Source organism: Piliocolobus tephrosceles, chromosome 21, assembly GCF_002776525.5.
Source record: "Piliocolobus tephrosceles isolate RC106 chromosome 21, ASM277652v3, whole genome shotgun sequence".
NCBI lineage: Eukaryota > Metazoa > Chordata > Mammalia > Primates > Cercopithecidae > Piliocolobus > Piliocolobus tephrosceles.
In genome coordinates, this window is record NC_045454.1 from 31230639 (window position 1) to 31246826 (window position 16188).

Below are 16188 nucleotides of genomic sequence, written 5' to 3' on the forward strand. Positions count from 1 at the left end.
ATCCCAGCTACTCAGGAGGCCGAGGCAAGCGAATCGCTTGAACCCGGGAGGCAGAGGTTGCAGTGAGCTGAGATTGGGCCATTGCACCCCAGCCTGGGGAACAGAGCAAGAGACAGTCTCAAAAAAAAAAAAATTTTGTCTTTATGAATGAGATTGTCTATAGTTGTCCTTGTTTTGTCTCAGTTGAGCTTTGATATTAACTCAGGAAATGAGTTGTGCAGTGTTTTTACCTACTGTATTTTTGAGAAAGGTTAAGTACTGTCAACCTTAGGCTTTTCAGTTTTAAGTTTAGAATGCTTGCAATACTTAACCAGGCATTTTTCTGAGACTGATATTTGTTGCATATGTGTTAATTTCTACTGATATAGCATCTCTTTTACTGATTCTGTCTTGTACATATAAGTCCAAATGTGGTTGGTTTTTATTTTAGTTATTGTATTATTCATTTTACAATTTATTTTTAGAATCTTTATATAGTTTCTTCTTTCTTGCAGATACTTTCTTTTGTCTTTTTTAGCTATGATAAGCGTAGTTGTTTTTGAGTTTTTGTGTCTAATAACTCTAATATTGGATGTCTTTGCAGATTTGTTTCTGTTATATATTTTTTCTGGTGTCTTTCACATTATCTTATTTATTGTCAACTTTGTCATATTTGATTGCTTGCTAGTCATTGCACATAATGGAAAATTTGCAAGGTTCATCAAGGTCTGGAATAGATGTGACTTTCTTTGGGAGAGTTTGCTTTTGCTTCTTTCTGTTTCCTGGGGATTCTACAATTTGAAACAATTATTTGTACCACTTCAGGTAATGTGGTTCATTCAGAATTAATAAAATCGATGGAGAAATGTATGTAAGACCAATGTGTAGAAACAAGTTTGCAGACATTTTTTTCTCTTTTTGAAAATTTGTCTTTATGACCTGTCCTCAACTTGAAGACAGCCTTGTATGCCATTCCTTGGTGTTGGGAAGAAAACAACTGTTTGGGTCATACATATTCTTTGGAGTCCCAGGTTAATTTTGAGAAGGTTTTTAGAATATATCACAAGTGCTAAACATCTAAAAGTGTTTATTACATGTTAGAAAACATCATAATACTAGTAATTCTTTTTTTGTATTTTTTTTTTTTTAGTAGAGACGGGGTTTCACGGGGTTAGCCAGGATGGTCTCGATCTCCTGACCTTGTGATCCGCCCGTCTCGGCCTCCCAAAGTGCTGGGATTACAGGCTTTAGCCACCGCGCCTGGCCAATACTAGTAATTCTTAACACAAATTGTAAGGAATTAAGGTGTATTACTAGGTTCTATAAAAAGACTGTTTTTGTTTAGAATATTTCTTGACAGATTATGTTTTATGAACTGTGAATGCATTTTTAATATGTATAAGGCAAAGAATGAGATGCCTGGATTCAAAGATGCATAAGATCAAACACTGAAGAAATTCTCTGTGTAGTTGGGGAGAAAAAGAAATGCTGAAAAAGCCAACGCAGCCCATGGATTGCAAGATTCTGCCTCCTGCCCTCACCTTACCTGGCTGTGCCTGGCTGCCAGACACCAACATTTGTTTTTAATCATGGAAGAAAAAGTCTCCCAAAGTGATGAGATTACAGGTGTGCACCGCCATGCCCAGCTATTTTTTTTCTATTTTTAGTAGAGATGAGGTCTCACTGCATTGCCCTGGCTTGACTTAAACTCCTGTACTCAAACAATCTATTCCCCTTGGCCTGCCAAAATGTCGTGATTACAAGCATGAGCCAGCACACTTTTAAAAATATGACAGAGAGCACTTTGGGAGTCTGAAGCAGGAGGATTGCTTGAGCCGAAGAGATTGAGATCAGCCTAGACAATATAGCAAGACCTTATCTTTATAAAAACAACAAAACAACAAAAACAGAGGCTTCTTCTATGTGACCTTCTAGACCCTCAACCAGTGCCTTTCTGCAGGAATACTCTGTATAAGTTCATTTTGTTTTTACACAAATTTGCATGTGTGTATATATGTGATTTTATGGACCTGTAGAAATAGTATTGCATGTGTTTTCCTGGATGACACCGTGTGTACAATGGTTAGAACAGGCTCAGAGAACCTGTGTAACCTTGGGCAAGTTTCTCAACTTTTCTGATTCATTTGTTACTCAGCGATAATAACATGTGAGTAGAAGTAGTGCTGTTCTTTGAATGTAATAATAAAGTAGATAAACTATTTCAAGGGGAATAAACATTTTACAAAGGGCAAAAGAGGATATTTAGAGATACATTCAAGATTCAAACATAATTTTTTTTAAATGTCATGACATTAAACTTGAAAATTTAGATGAAATTATCTATTTTCCAGAAAAGTATGTGACAAAAATTGATTGTGGAAGAAATATAAGAGATACATAGAAAAATCAAAAATTATGTTTTTAATTTTATACACATAAAAAGCACATATGTTATAAAATAACAGCTTTATAAATTTTTACAAAATGCATATACTATGAACCCAGCACCTAGTGATGTATGAGTGTGAACAGCACAATTTCAACTGGGGACCGCATCCATGTGCCATATGCAGGACCTTGCCAGTGGTCTCTGTTCATGTGTGAGAGGGGCAATCCTCACTGTTGGCTGGGTATGCCTATAAGAATCACAATTTTAACTTTGTGCTGGGGTCTGTTATGACACTCTGTGTACCACCCAAGGAGTCATACAATATGCGTGAGTTTTGTAATCTTCTGTGACCTTCATACAAGTAGAAAGCCCAGGACCTTGCCCATTGCTTTAAGGCTACCTACGAGAGTCAACAGAATTCCTATGGCTAGATCCGGGTATGCAAGTCATCACCGTGCCTCTGAGCTGAGTCTGGAAATCGGTCACTATTCAACCTGTTCTCAGATCTACATGTGACAATCAGGATTTTAACTGTGGACTGCACCTGCATGTGAGGTTCAGGACCTCACCAGCATGCTGCTTTCTTGTTTGGAAGTGATGATCCTAATTATTGGTTTGGTATACCTGTAAGAGTCACAATCTCACTCTGTGCTGGGCCCTTAATATGTCTGTATTACTCAAAGTATTTATAGAATATGCTTACATTTTGTCAACTTCTATTACCTTTCTAAATGTAGGAGACATAGGATTTTACCCACTACTCAAAGTCTAGCTAACAGAGTCAAAATCACTCCTAGTGGCTTGTTTTCTACATGAACATGGTCATGATGCCTGTGAGCTGCGAAAAAAAATCATAGGTTGAAATTTAACCTGTGAGAAGGGGACAAGCAAGATAATCAGATCACCTGAATACTGGACCAAAAAGATGTCAATATCCACTCTCTGGGCAGGGCCGTGGCAGTAAAGTCACATAACCTGGGAACTGGGCCTAACAGTATGTCACAATGCCTCCTGTGGGCAGGGTTCAGGCAGAAAAGTTACATTACCTGTGTGCAGGGCACAGTATCATGACACTATGTTACAATCCACCTTGTGTACAGGGCCCAAGCAGGAAAGGAGAGTCATAATACCTTACATCTTACAAGCAAGTTGTGGAAGGTTTTTAAAAAATTAATCTCATAAAAAAATTCTGTGTGTGAACATACTGGCTAAAGTTAAATAGATATTATTCAGTTTTTCTATAAATTGAACATTGGAATAAAAGCACAACAGGTTTTTCTTATAGCATAGATTCGCTCTTTAACAAAAATTTTAAAGGGTTGTAAAAGATTTCTGAGAATCTTACCTTATAGTCAAACTAATTAAGATTTCATATGTTTGTATATAAGGTTTTGTTAAGAACTGAGTTTGGCATCATTAGTATACAAAGTGAAATACAGGCTTTCACTCTTGAACAAGATTGTCATGTTATATTTAAAAAATGAAAGATTTTGGTTTGTCTTTTGAATAAACTACAGAAAAAAGACAAGAGACAGATTGTTTGGAAAGCTAAGTCTTTCCTCTAGCAATAAGTAAAGATTTTTGGCTATTACAATTTTTTTAAAAAGAAAAGTTGCCATTTTGGCTAAATGAATGACATAGGGTGACCTGGGAGTTGATTTGATAATGTAAAATGTTTTAAACCTTTGCTATTGGAAAAACTTTCCAAAACTAAATTATAAACTTTGTCTTTTCTGTCTTTGTCTAATCTAATTATCTAAAGGATTAATTAGGTCACCTAAAGTCTGAAAATGACATATTCAATTTATTTAGTATAAAAGTTATACAGAATGTATTGTCAAACATGAAATGGTATTTGGCTTTCTTGAGATTTTATTTGTATAAATATGTCATTGATGAGTGTTCCAAAATTATGGAAAACGCCTGTAAGTCTGCTATGACTTAGTGTGTAGCATGTTATTAATAGTTACCATTGTTATGTAAAATTGTTTATTCCACAAGAGTAACCAATATTTCTAGTCAATTGTGTTGTTTGTTTGTTTGTTTGTTTTGAGATGGAGTTTCACTCTTGTTGCCCAGGCTGGAGTGCAATGGCATGATCTCAGCTCACTACAACCTCCCCCTCCCAGGTTCAAGTAATTTTCCTGCCTCAGCCTCCCGAGTAGCTGGGATTACAGGCATGTGCCACCACAACCGGATAATTTGGTATCTTTAGTAGAGACAGGGTTTCTCCATGTTGGTCAGGCTGGTCTCAAACTCCTGACCTCAGGTGATCCACCTGCCTCAGCCTCCGAAACTGTTGGGATTACAGGCATAAGCCACTTTGCCCAGCCGTCAATTGTGATTTTTTTTTTGAGATGGAGTCTCTCTCTGTTGCCAAGGCTGGAGTGCAGTGGTGCGATCTCGACTCACTGCAAGCTCCGCCTCCCAGGTTCAGGCCATTCTTCTGCCTCAGCCTCCCAAGTAGCTGGGACCACAGTCGCCCACCACCACGCCTGGCTAATTTTTTCTATTTTTTACTAGAGACACGGTTTCACCCTGTTAGCCAAGATGGTCTCCATCTCCTGACCTCATGATCCCCCCACCTCGGCCTCCCAAAGTGTTGGGATTACAGGCGTGAGCCACTGCAATCGTGATTTTAATAATGACTGTTTTAAGACTTTTTTGTCACCCACAGACAATTCTTGTATTGTTTTAATCGTTTTTTAAAGGTGATTTATATGTCTGCTGTGGAACATTGATGGGTGCTTTTGAATGCAAATTTCTGATAACTTTAAAGACTGCAAAATTAGAACAGGAGAAAAACTTTCAAGACTCTCATGGCAAGTTGAAATATTAACATATATCACACAGAACAAGAGTTTACTGCATGAACTGAATTAATAAAAGATGGAAATAATATTTTTTGGCTTTTTACTTAAAATGTTGTGGATCCTTTGTGTTTCAGTCAAGAGCACTTTCATTTACAGCTTTTAACAATTGAGTAAAATATACTCCTGTAAACATAATTTAGAGTATATTTGTTTCTCTCTCCCTGATTTCTCCACAATGTGCAAAGATATTGCTGAGTATTCTTAATTTATGGCAATACAGTCATTTGCATAAGTGCAATAAGCATGTTTTCATTTGCAACAGGACACAATGAGAGACACAGGTTATTTTACCAAGGCTTTGAGTGGAATCATGGTCTTTTCTTTGAGAAATCATACTTGATTTTTAGAGCCAGTAAAAGCCCTTTGGGAAAACTGGCCTTCTACCTTGTCTACACAGTCTCTGTGCAGGGTTCCTGACCTGTGGTAAGTAAGGAATGTCACTTTCTGACAGGCCCAAGAGTCCCAAGTTATCTTGGGACCTCAAAAAGAAAGGAATTAACCCAATTCCTCCAGTCCCAGATGATTAGGCATTCTGTGTCACAGAACCTAAGACAAGAGGTCAGCACAAGGTACCTTTCACAAAGATCTTTCTGATGGAAGAGGATGCAGTACAAAAGACAGCAGAAACCCACCAAAGAAAAATGGCAATGAAAATGATCTCTGGTAGTTCTCACTGCTCATTATATGCTAAATGTAATGCATCAGTATGCTGAAAGACACTCCCAACAGCACCATGACACTTTACAAACAACATGGCAATGTTAGGAGGGTATCTTATATGGTGTAAAAAGGAGAGGCACACTGATTTCTGGAAGCTGCCCATCCATTTCCTGGAAAACTCACAAATAGTCCATCCCTTGTTTAGTACGTAATCAAGAAATAACCATAAAAAGAGCCAACGAGCAGCCCTCAGGTCTTATCTATGGAGTAGATATTCTTTTATTTACTTCTCTAATAAACTTGCTTTCACTTTAAAAAAAAAAGTCACATCAAATAGTTGATAGGTCTAAAGATATGTTACAATGCCGTTAGTGGGCAAAGTGCAAGCAGGAGACTCACATAACCTTGGTGCTGTACCCAGGAATATGTCATAACGCCTTCTGAATACAGTTCAAAAATGAAAGTGTAACATCACCTTAGTTTGAGGCCCAGTGTTACGTCACAATCTCCCCTGTGGGCAAAAACTAGAAAGGAGAATCACATCAGTTAGGTGCTGAGCTCAGCAATATGTCATAATGCCTGCTGTGAGCATGGAATAGGCAAAAAAAGAGAGTCACATAACCTGGGTTATTGGCACAGAGATTTGTCACAATGCCCCCTGTTGGCAGGGCCTAGGCATGAGAGTTACATCACCTGGGTGATGGACCCAGCAATATTTCATGATCATTTGTGGACAGGACACAGGCAGGAGAGTCATGTAACCTGGGTATATAGCCCAGAGATATGTCAAAATACCTTTTATGGATGGTGCCAAGGCAGAAAAAGTGAGTCACATCACCTAGGTGCTGGGTACAGCAATACATCACAATTCCATCTGTGGGCTAGGCCATGGCAAGAGTCATATCACTCAGATGCCAAACAGAGGAATATGTAAGAATCAGTCCTGCAGGGAAGTCTGAGGAAAAGATGAACAATCTTTCACATGTCCCAATCCTAGGTATAAGAGTCAACACTTCCTATATGTTTGGTCTAAGTAAATGAGTCACAATCTCAGTAGTGGGCTGAATTTGTACATGAAATTCTCAATTTGTTCTGTGAATTCTGTTTTCTTACTGGAGTGATGGCCTCGTAAGTGTGCTGAATTTTGATCTGAGAGTAACCAACCCACCTGTGGATTGGGTCTACAAACGAGAGACCATGTTTTAATTTTCAACTGCCTTTGATTATGAGATTCAACACCTCAACAGTGGGCTGTATTCATGAGGAAAGATGGCAATTTTTACTGTCAGTTGGGTGTGGCTATCACTGTCACCATCTCACCTGTGTGTGAACCCCATTAGGACGTTCTCTATACTACCCAAGATGATTGTAGTGTAGCAATGAGAGCCACAATTTGCCCGAGACCTTTATGCTGCTCCCTAAGCCCAAGTAGAAAAGTTAATATTTCTCAAATTAACTGGGCCCAGACAGGAGAGTCCTCACTTGTCTATGAGCTGGGTCTAGAAATGAGTCACCATCCCAACTTTGGACAAGTGTTTACATATGACAGGAATCAAACTGTGGATTGCATCTGCATGTGAGACACAAGACCTCTCCAATGGGTTGTATCCAGGTGTTAGGGTGACAATCCTAACAGCTGGCTGGGTGTGCATACAAGAAACAATATCCCCTTTGGGACATGTGATGACACTCTCTGTACCACTTAAGGGCTTTATTCCATATACAAGTGTGTGGTAGCTCTCTGTCACCTTCATACAAAGAGACACAGGTATTTTACCAGTTTTCCTAAGCCTAGCAATGAGAAACAATATCTCTTCTATTGGCTTGTTTGAGGTGTGAGAATCATCGTCACACCTGTGAGCTGGGCCAGGATATACATAATAATTTCTCCTCTGAATAGGGAGCAAGCAGGGAAGTCACATTACCTGGGTTTTGGGCTGAAGATATGTCACAATCTTCTCTGAGGGCAGGGACAAGGCAAGAGAGTCAAATCACCTGAGTTCTTGGCCAGGGATATGTTACAGTCCTCTCTTGAATGTTGTTGGAAACAGGCAGCAGAGTCACATCACCTGGGTCCTGGGCCTAGTGATATGTCACAACTGTCTCTGTCGGCAATCCCCAGTCAGAAGAGACACATCACTAGGTTGCTTAGTTCAGTAATACGCCACAATCTTCCCTGAGGGCAGGGTATAGGCAGAAAAAGACAGTCACATTTTTAAAATCACGTATCTTTTTAAAAAGTCATGAGGCCCTCTTAGGCTGAGTCCAGGCAGTTTTCCTACCCATAGGTGTTGGTCACAGAGGTTTGTCACAATACCAATAATATGTGAAACCCGAGCAAGGGAGGATAGTCACATCATCAAGGTGCTCAGTCTGGTGACATGTCACAATCTCTTCTTTTTGCAGGGCTCAGGAAAAGAGTAGAGTCACATCATCTAGGTGATGAACAAAATGATATGTCATAATATCCCTATGGACAGAGCTTGTACAGGAAAGTCACATCACTCAGGTGTTTAACCCAGCTGCATATTACAATACACATGTAAGCAGTGTCCAGGCAAAAGAGGAGAGTCATATCACTAGGTGCTGGGTCTAGCAATATTTCATAATATCCCTTGGTGGATGGGTCCCAGGCAGTAGATTCACATCACCAAGGTGAATGGCCCAGAGATATGTCTTAATGCCTCTTGTGGGTAGGGTTCAGGAAAAAGAGGAGAGTCACATAACCTAGTGACTGGGCCCAGCTTTATGTCACAACCAACTCAGTGGATAAGGCCTAAGCATGAGAAGAGAGTCACACCATGTAGGTGCTAAGCCAAGTGATATTTCACAATCCACACTGTGCACAAGTTGCAGAAAAAAACAGGAGCGTTATATCATCTATGTGATGGGCCTAATGATATATCAAAGTAACACTTGAGGAAGGAGACCAGGAAGAAGTATTACATCATCTGTGTTCTGGGCATAGCAATAAGTCACTCTCCCTGTCTCCCACTCTCCTGAAGGCATGGCCCAGGCAGGAGAGGAGAGTCACATCCACTGAGTGATGAGCACAGAAATATGTAACAATGCCCTCTGTAGATAGAACCCAGTCATAAGAGTTACATCCTTTGGGTGTTGGATCCTGCAATATGTCACAATGGCCAATGCTGTCTGGACACAGGCAAAAGAGTTGCATAATCTGTCTACAGAGCACTTTGATATGTCACAACGCTCTCTGTGGGTGGTGCAACAGCAAAAGAACAAAGTCACATCACCCAGGTGCTGGGTCCAAGGATGTGTCATATTTTTATCTGTTGCCTGACCCCAGGAAAGCGAGTCAAATTACTGAGGTCCTGGGCAGAGGCTTATGTCACAGTCACACCTAGGAAGGTCCAGGGATGCAATCAACTATCTTGAACATATCTAGGTTTTATTTATGAGAGAACACCTCCTGTATGTTGGCTCTAAAAACAGGAGTCACAGTCTCAATGAGAGAATGGATCCATGCATGACAGCCTCAATCACTCCTGCAAACTGTGTCCTCTTTGTGGAGTCAGGGCCTTACATGTGTGCTGAATGTTTGAGATTAACCAACCTACCTGTGGATTGGATCCATGGATGACAGTCAATTTTCCAACTTTCCTCTGACACAGGGTGTGAAATTAAGAACCTCAAAAAGGGCTGTGTTCATGTGGGAGGATGACACTTTTTACTATCAGCTAGGTGTGCACACAGGTGTTACAATCTCATCTGATTCCTGGGCCTTGTTAGGACACTCTCTGTATCGCACAAGGGTTTTATGTTGTATGCATGAGTCACAATCTGTTCTGATATCTCTGTTATGAAATCAATACTAGTATGGATTCATGATTTTACCTGTGGCTTTAAGTCCAGATATGAGGGTCAATATCTCTTCAGTTGGTGGGTTCCAGACAGAAAAGTTTTTACCTACCTATGATTTGGGTTTAGAAATGAATCACTGTCTTAACAGTGGCTGAATGTTCTGTCACAATTGCATCTGTAGATTACGTCTGCATTTGGGATTCAGGACCTCTCCAGTGGACTCCGTCTATGTGTGAGGGTGATGATCTTAATGAGTGCCACGTGTAAATGTGTAAAACACAATCTCAATTGTGTGCTGCGCCCTCTGCTGACACTCAGTACCAGCTGAGCGCTTTATACCACATGCAATAGAGTGATAAATCTCCATGATCTTTGTACAAAGAGGAGACCAAGGACCTTACCTATTTTTCTAAGCCTACCTACAAAAGACAGTATTTCTCCTATTGGCAGGTTTGGGGAATGAGGGTGATCATCACACCTGTTACCTGAGTAAAGCTATGTGTCGCAATCCCACCTGTGGATAGGGAGTGAGCAGGAGAGCCACATCATCTGGGTTTGGATCTAGAGATATTTCTCAATATTTCCTAAGGACAGAGATCAGGCAGGAGAGTCACATCACCTGCATGTTGCTCCTAGCAATATGTCACAATTTCTCCTATGGGTAGGGTGCAAACAGAAGAGAGTGACATCTCCTATGTAATGCATGAAGAGATATGTCACAAGGCTTTCTGTGTGTAAGGTTTAGGCAAGAGCCTTCCATACACTAGGTGTTGGGCCTAGCAATATGTCACAATACTCAAAATATGAGAGACCTGCATAAAAGAGAGGACACACATCACCTAGGTGGTGGGTCTGGTGATACGTCCCAATCTTCTTTGTTGGCAGAGCCCAGACGGTAAAAAAGAGTCATATCACTTAGAAGATAAATGAAAAGATATGTTACAATACTACTGTTGGAAGAGCCTATGCTGAAAAGTAGCATTACCTAGGCATTGGCCCAGCCATGTGTTACAATACACAATATATACATTGCTCAGGCATGGAACAAGAGTCACATCGCCTAGGTGCTGAGCCCAGAGATACGTCACAGTCTCTCTAATGGGCATATCTCGAATAAGAGAGTAGAGTCTCATCACATAATTGGTGCATCCAGAGACATGTCACAATGCCTCCTGTGGGCAGAGTCCCGGCAGGAGACTCACATTATTTTGATGCTGAGTCAAGCAATATGTCACAGTGTCTTCTGAGGGCAGGGCCAAGGCAAAAGAGTCATGTCACTGTGCTGTTGGGACCAGCCATATATCACAATCTCCTCTTTGGACAGGACTCTGGTAGAAGAGAAGAGTCATTGCTAGATGCTAGGCCCAGTGACATGTCACAATTTCCCTTGTAAGCAGGGACCAGGCAGAAACATAGAGTGCCATCACCTGAAACATGTGTGAAAAGATATGTCCCAATGCTCTCTATAGGCAGGGCTCAGGCAGGAAAGTTAAATCACCTGGATATTGGACTGACAATATGTTACAATATCTTACGTGGGCAGAGCACAAACAGATAAGTCAGATAACCTGGGTGCAGGTCCCAGTCATATGTCATAATGTTCCCTGTGGGCAGTGCCAAAGCAGGAGAGGGGACTCACATCACCTGGGTAATAGGATCAGCAGTATTTTACAATGGCCCCTGTGAGCTGTGTCCAAGCAAGAGAGTCACATCACTCAGCTGTTGGGCACAGGTGTATGTCCCAATGACACCTGCAGAAAATTTCAGGGATGAGATTAATAATATAGCAGATATCCTGGTTCTAGTCATTAGAGTCAACACCTTCCATATGTTGGATCTAAGTACATGAGTTAGAATCTCAGTCATGAACTGGATTTGTTCATGACAGCATCAATTGCTCCTGTGAACTGTGTCATTTTAGAAGAGTTATAGTCTCACGGGTGTGCTTAATTTTGGTCTTAGTGTCACCAACCTACCTGTAGATCAGATCTATGTATGAGAGTCAATTTTCCATCTTACAACTTCTTTCAGGTGTGGGATTCAGTATCTCAACATTGGGCTGTGAATATGTGGGAGAATGACAATTTTACTGTGGACTGGGTGTGCATAGGAGCATCAACATCTTTTCTGTGTTCTGGATCCTGTTAGGACACTCTCTGTCCCACCTGAGAACTTTGTACGTTATGCTGGAGAGTCACAATATGCTCTGAGATATTCATGCTGGTGAAGACCCATGCTTGTACCTGTGGCCCTGAGCCCAGGTATGAGGTTCAACATCTCTTTAATCAGCTGTGTATAGGTAGAAGTGCCCTCACCTGCCTGCAACCTGGGTTGGGAAATGTATCAGCATCTTGACTCAGTGCGGTGGCTCTTGCCTGTAATCCCAGTACTTTGGGAGGCTGAGGCAAGTGGATCACAAGGTCAGGTGTTCAAGGTCAGCCCGACCAACATGGTGAAACCCCATATCTACTAAAAATACAAAAACTAACTGGGTGTGGTGGTGCATACCTGTAATCCCAGCTACTCAGGAAGCTGAGGCAGGAGAATCGCTTGAAGCTGGGAGGCAGGGGTTACCGTGGACCGAGATTGTGCCACTGCACCCTAGCTTGGGTGACAGAGTGAGGCTCCATTTCAAAAAAAAAGAAAAAAGAAAAAAAAAGAAAAAGAAATATATCACCATCTTAATTGTGACAAGATGTTCACATATGACAGTCACAATTACAACTGTGGGCTGTCTGCATGTAAAATTTATGACCTCACCAGTCGCCTCTATTCATGTATAAGGGTAAAAATCCTAATGATTCACAGGATGTGCATATGAGAAACACCATATTACCTGTGTGCTCGGCCATATGATGACACTTTTTTTTTTTTTTTTTTTTTTTGAGGCGGAGTCTTGCTCTGTCACCTAGGCTGGAGTGCAGTGGCCGGATCTCAGCTCACTGCAAGCTCCGCCTTCCGGGCCCACGCCATTCTCCTGCCTCAGCCTCCCGAGTAGCTGGGACCACAGGGGTCTGCCACCGCGCCTGGCTAATTTTTTTGTATTTTTAGTAGAGACAGGGTTTCACCGTGTTAGCCAGGATGGTCTCTATCTCCTGACCTTGTGATCCGCCCGCCTCAGCCTCCCAAAGTGCTGGGATTACAGGCGTGAGCCACCGCATATGATGACACTCTCTGAACCACCCAACTGATGCAAGAGAGTGCTAATTTTCTTTTTTTTTTCTTTTTCTTTTTTTTTTTTTGAGATGGAGTCTCACTCTTTCACCTAGGCTGGGGTGCAGTGGTGTGATCTCAGTTCACTGCAAACTCCGCCTCCTGGGTTCAAGTGATTCTCGTGCCTCAGCCTCCTGAGTAGCTGGGATTATAGGCATGAGCCACCAGGCCTGGCTAGTTTTTGTATTTTCAGTAGAGACAGGGTTTCACTATGTTGGCTAGGATGGTCTCGAACTCTTGACCTCAAGTGATTCACCCAGTTACATTAAATTGTTGATGGGCCCAGAGGCAAGTCACAGTGTTTCTCGTGGGCAGGATTCAAGCAAGAGATGGACATCACCTCGGTGCTGAGTTCAGAAATATGTCACAATGCCTTTAGAGGGAAGGGCCAAGGCAAAAAAAAAAAAATCATGTAGGTGTTGAGCCTGGTGATATGTCACAATGTCCCCTGCAGGCAGAACCTAAAAAGAAGAGGCATATCAGCTAGGTGCTGGACCCATAAATAAGTCAAAATCTTCTTGGTGAGCAGGGACCCTGAAGGAGAAGAGTCCCATCACCTGAGGAGTGGGTGCAGATATATGTCACAATGACCCCTGTAGGCAGAGCCCAGGCAGGAGAGTTAAATCACCTTAACTTTGGACCCAGCAATTTATCACAATGTCGTATCTGGGCAGGGCACAGCAGAAGAGTCTTATAACCTTGGTGCTGGGCTCAGTAATACGTCACAATGTCCCACTGTAGGCAACACCAATGCAAAAGAAGAGACACATCATCTAAGTGCATGGCCCAGCAAAATGTCACAGTGCCCACTGAAGGCAGCACCAAGGCAGGAGAATGTAATTGCATCGCCTAGGTCCTGGGTCCAGTGACATGTCACAGTCACATCTGTGAACTTGGCCCATCCTAGAAAGTAAAATTACTCAGGTGTTAGGCAGAACCATATGCCACGGTAACACCTGCAAGAAAGTCTATAGATATGATTAACAGTCTCCCAAATATCATGAATCTAGGTACGAGAGTCAACACCTCCTGTATGTTGGGTGTAAGTACACGAGGCAAAATCTCAATGGTAGATTGGACTCATGCATGGGAAACTCAATCTCTCTTTAAGACTGCATCCCTAGGCCAGGCGTGGTGGCTCATGCCTGTAATCCCAGCACTTTGGGAGGATGAGGTGGGTGAATCACAAGGTCAGCAGTTGAAGACCAGCCTGGCCAACATGGTGAAACCCCATCTCTACTAAAAATACAAAAAATTAGCTGGGTGTAGTGGTGGGCGCCTGTAATCCCAGCTACTTGGGAGGCTGAGGATGGAGGCTTGAACCTGGGAGGTGGAGGTTGCAGTGAGCCGAGATCATGCCACTGCAATCTAACCCAGGCGACAGAGTGACTCTGTCTCAAAAAAAGAAAAAAAAAAAAAGACTGTATCCGTTTGGTGGAGTCCCAGCCTGTCTGGTGTGTTAAATTTTTTTCTTAGTGCCACAAACACAACTGTGGACCGGATACATGTATGAGAGTCAATTTTTCAACTTTTGAATTGCTCTGAATGTGAGGTTTATAACCTCAAATGAGGGCTACATTGATGTGGAAAAATGACAGTCTTTACTGTCATCTGTGTGTGCATATGTGTGTCACAATTTCACCTGTGTGCTGGGTCTTGTTAAGACAATCTCTGTGCCACCTGAATGGGGGAATACAATATACGTGTCGGTGACATTTCACTCTGAGACTTTTATGCTGGTGTAGATCAATGATTTTACCTGTGAAATTAAGTCCAGGTATGAGAGTCTGTATCTCTCTGATTGACTGGGTCAATCAGAGGAAACATAGAAAGGAGAGTCTTCTCCTTTCTATGAGCTGGGTTTAGAAATGAGTAACCATCTCAACTGTGGCCAGATGTTCACATATCACCGTTACAATTCCAACTTTACACTGTATCTGTGTGTGAGATGCAGGACCTCAGAAGTGTGCTCTGTCCATGTGCAAGAGTATCAATCTTAATGGTTGGCAGAGTGTGCTGGGAGCTGGGCTGGGCCCTGCGATGACACTCTGTATACCATCCGAAGGCTTTACATGACATGCAAGACAGTGGTCATCATCTATGATCCTCGTACAAAGAAGAGATTAAAAGTTTTACTCATTTCTATTAAGCCTTGCTATGAGAGACAGTATTTCTTCTATTGGCTAATTCAAGGTATCAGTCATAGTCATACCTATGAGCTGGGAAAAGATACATGTCCCAATTCCACCTGTGGGTAAACAGTAAGCAGGAGAGTTGCCTCACCTTGCTTTGGGGTTAGAGATATGTCACAATTCTCTCTGAAGGCAGGGAACAGAAAGAAGAGTGGCATCAACTGAGCGCTGGACCCAGTGATACGTCACAATGTTGCCAGTGAGCAAGTCCCTGGCAGAAGAGACACATCACCTGGTTGTTGGCCCAGCAGTAAGTCACAATCTTTCCTAAGGGAAGGCTGCAGGCAGAAAAGGAGAGCCACATCTCATACACTATGAATTTAGAGATATGTCGTAAGGCCTAGCTGTAGGCATGGCCGAGGCAGAAGCTTCTCATTTCTTTGGTGCTTGACCCTATGTCACAATACTCCAAATATGCAGGGCCCAGTCAGTAGAGGAGAATCACATAACCTAGGTGCCAGGTCCTGTTATATGTTACAATTTCTGAATATGGCAGGGGGCAGGCAGAGAGGAGAGTCACATCACCTAGGTAATGAATGAAAGAATATGTTATAATGTGCCTGCGGGCAGGGCCTTTGCAGGAGACTCGCAACACCTAGATGTGGACCCAGCCATATGTTCCAATACATGATGCAGAGCCTGGGAAAAAGAAGAGAGTCAAATCACCTAGGTGCTGGGCCAAGAGATACTTCACAATCCTTTGTTGGGCACAGCCTAAGCAGTAGAAACAAGTTGGCCGGGCACGGTGGCTCAAGCCTGTAATCCCAGCACTTTGGGAGGCCGAGACGGGCGGATCACGAGGTCAGGAGATCGAGACCATCCTGGCTAACACAGTGAAACCCCGTCTCTACTAAAAAATACAAAAAAGCTAGCCGGGCGAGGTGGCGGGCGTCCGTAGTCCCAGCTACTCGGGAGGCTGAGGCAGGAGAATGGCATAAACCCGGGAGGCGGAGCTTGCAGTGAGCTGAGATCCGGCCACTGCACTCCAGCCCGGGCGACAGAGCGAGACTCCATCTCAAAAAAAAAAAAAAAAGAAAAGAAAAAAGTCATATAACAT